This window comes from Paramisgurnus dabryanus, chromosome 9, assembly GCF_030506205.2.
Source record: "Paramisgurnus dabryanus chromosome 9, PD_genome_1.1, whole genome shotgun sequence".
Classification (NCBI taxonomy): Eukaryota; Metazoa; Chordata; class Actinopteri; order Cypriniformes; family Cobitidae; genus Paramisgurnus; species Paramisgurnus dabryanus.
In genome coordinates, this window is record NC_133345.1 from 22,495,259 (window position 1) to 22,498,687 (window position 3,429).

Below are 3,429 nucleotides of genomic sequence, written 5' to 3' on the forward strand. Positions count from 1 at the left end.
GGCTTTCAATGTTTTCTTATTCATTATTAGCGGTGAAATCTGTCTGTTCTATCATGCACTTAATGCTCTGTTTTAAGCTGCTAAATGTTGGGTTTTCATGTGTGTGTGTGTGTGTGTGTGTGTGTGTGTGTGTGTGTGTGTGTGTGTGTGTGTGTGTGTGTGTGTGTGTGTTTAAGAGAGAGAGAGATAAGAGAGAGAGAGAGAGAGAGAGACTACGACCAAGATAGTAGGATGAGTGCAAGGGTGACTCCGAGGTTTGGCCTGGGAAATTGCCCAGGTTATGTCTAAATATGGCTTTTATAATATTAGTGCAAAGTCGAAAAGCGTAAAATGAGTAAATGCACTCTCTTGATTTACTTTCTAACTCATGATTTTTGCAAGTTAACGTTCATCCATCTTTGATAGCACAATAAGGAAATACCATGTATCATGTCACCTTTACTGACCTCGGTATAGGTGTATTCTTGCTCCTTGTCTTGCTGGGTATCGCTTTCTATTTAAATTAAAAAAAGAGCAGACTGGCACGTTCCATGTCGTGATAAAATACAACATTAGACATTCAATACATAAATACGTGTCAAATGAAATGTCATTTCGTTGTAAACGTGACATATGACATAAAATGCAAAACACTGTTGGTTCTTTGCTCGCTGCTCTTTATGAGTATCCTAAAAGCAATTCTATAAATGCCGCATTTGGGGCTATCAGTTAGAGTACACCAAGCGTGTGAAGTTATCCCGTAAACCATGCTTTCAACTTGGTGTCCTATTAGTTGAGTCAATATGGCGTCTTGCAATCCAAAGCAAGCTACGGCTCCCCGGAGCAAAGCCAGCGTGTCTTGTAATAGAAACCACATTGCTGGGAGAAAAAGGCTCAATCGACACCGAGGGCCGAAAAGGTACAGACAGCAAGCGTGTTAAACTTTTGTCAGGAGTCCTAAAAATCAATGAGATGTGATTGATGTTTTCAGCGTCACTGTAATTAAAACGTAGGTTTTTCTAGTCCAAGTTAACAAGACCACTGCTGTCTCCAAATGTTTCCTATTATCTCCAGATAACTTTTTATAAAAACTGTTACAAAGTAACTTTAAGGAAATAATAGCATTATGACCGAAAGTGAAACTTTATTATACAATAGAAATAAGAAATCGTGTCAGGCGGATTGAAATACTGTAATTGAAGGCCGTAAAACACACTGCAAATTTCTTGCGATAAACTTTAATGGCAGACGACTCACACAAATTTTGTTGTTCAACTGTATTGTTATTATTATTATTATTAATGTAATTATTATTATTATTATTATTATTATTATTATTATTATTATTAACAACAACAAAAATAAGGCAATTTCTTTTAAATTATATAAAGCTCAAATAGTCTCCATTATTTTATTTCTTTATTGATTTTATTTATTTTCTGTCGGCTAGTATTTGGGGAGGAAATGCTAGATAATACTAGTTTGTTTGTTTCGGGGCTATTGGTAAAAGTCTGTTTAGAAGACCGAAAATTATTGATGGATGTTTTTTATTCTTTTAAACTTGGTCCAGGATGCAGGTTTAATGGGACCGCTAATGCTCGTAGCAGAGGAAGGCTTGTAATTATGACACTGCGACCAGACCCATTTACCACCCCAGACAGTATTTGAATTGCCATTGGGTGCTTTCAAATAAAAACAAAATTCCTGTATGTGATTCTTGCAACAAATTTGATTGTTAGTACATTTGCTTTAAATTCACCTTTGCTTTGATAGGCTTACCAGTGCAGGTTAGTAGTAATTTGGATCATGGCTTCACAGGCTTGATTTTAGTTGACACAGCGTGTGTTGAGGCTGAACTCTATAATTTGCACTTCTGTTCTTTTATTAGCGTTGGACAACGAACTAATGAGGTCTCCCTCAGTACAATGTCACTTTTATTTATTCTTCATGGAAAAAGTACTGTGGGATATGGCTGGCCAGCCGAGCCATCAGATTTCTAAGTGTTTCAAAGCTGATTAACAATATATCTATAACAATTTATAACTTGGCGAATAAAACACGTATATATCCGTGCAGGTGCGATGGCTTTGTTTCATGAAGGCTATATCGGTTTTACATGGTAGATTCTGCAAAACTGCCAAAACAAATGAGTCAAAATGTAAAGTATTTACACCACGGACGGCGGAATTGACCGGTTTCCCGCCATCGAACATCGTCTTCACCTAATTGCTGATGTTGATAAAGATAATTTATATCAAAAGTAAGCACATAATTATATTCATTAGACCTACGATAGGCTATCTAACAAATTGCGTATTTTTCGGCTCAAATAAATTTTAAGTAAAGATACCGATGACCTCTAATGGCTTTCTCGAGCCTTACACTGCTTTTAGCTCAATGTGGTTGGAACGATCGGTCATACATCTGTTAGACTCCTTAGCAAAAGTCATCATAGCTTTCAGAAAGGCTATCGTATGCTCGCTTGTGTTGTTCGTATGATGAGCTCAACGAAGGAAGAGCCAGCAATTGGTTTCCATGGCGACCTCCAAAGAGCAGCGATAATAAGCAAAGCATGGACCCCCACTCCCATTAGAAAAAAAACACAATTTAACGTGTGTGTTGTTTCTCCACGTCACTAGAGTACCAATATATTTGTTTCATAAAATTTACGGATTCTCGTTAGACCTGATCATGAATGTAGACAGGGCATGTCCGTAAGTTCAGCACCCGTTAGATTTATATCCTTTTTTTGTGAGGAAAACTCTCGCCATGATGTTTAATAAGTAATTATAAGGTGCTTTGATAAACGTTTGCAGCACCTATCGGCTGTGTTGCAAATTATGTAAAAAAAAATGTATGTGGTCTGGTTCACCACACATAATGAATTGTATTTTCTAATTGTTTTGAGTAAACCTATTGTATTTTCGAAAATTTGTAGGCCTATATTAACGTTTTCTTACATAAATGCGCCAAATCGGTCGAATACCTGATGTGTTTCTTTTAAATTTTGCATCTGAATGAACCTACAAATGAAGCCGTACATACATTCGTACTGATAACTTAAAATGTACATACACGTAACATTTATTGCAACATGCATTTTGCCTGTCTGTCTTTATTTTGAATAAAGTGCTTTAAAATAGACTTGCTACACTCGGCTCGGTGGGCTCCTCTCTCTAAATGTTAGAAAATTGTGCCATCTACCCGCTATTCACAGAACTGTCACTTCCAGGACCTCCCGAGACCTTGAGCCAACTTTAACACAAAGGGAGAGACTGAGGGGGTTGGTGCGATGCCTCAATGTAGTCTGTTCATACTGGGCAAAATAAGCAGTAAATCAATAAAACGAAATATCTTAAGCTTGACATATTATTTTGATATAACTTACGATGAAGTGGTGTCGAGTAAATGTACTGCTAACAAGTCGGTGAGTGAAGGAAGGATTGGATC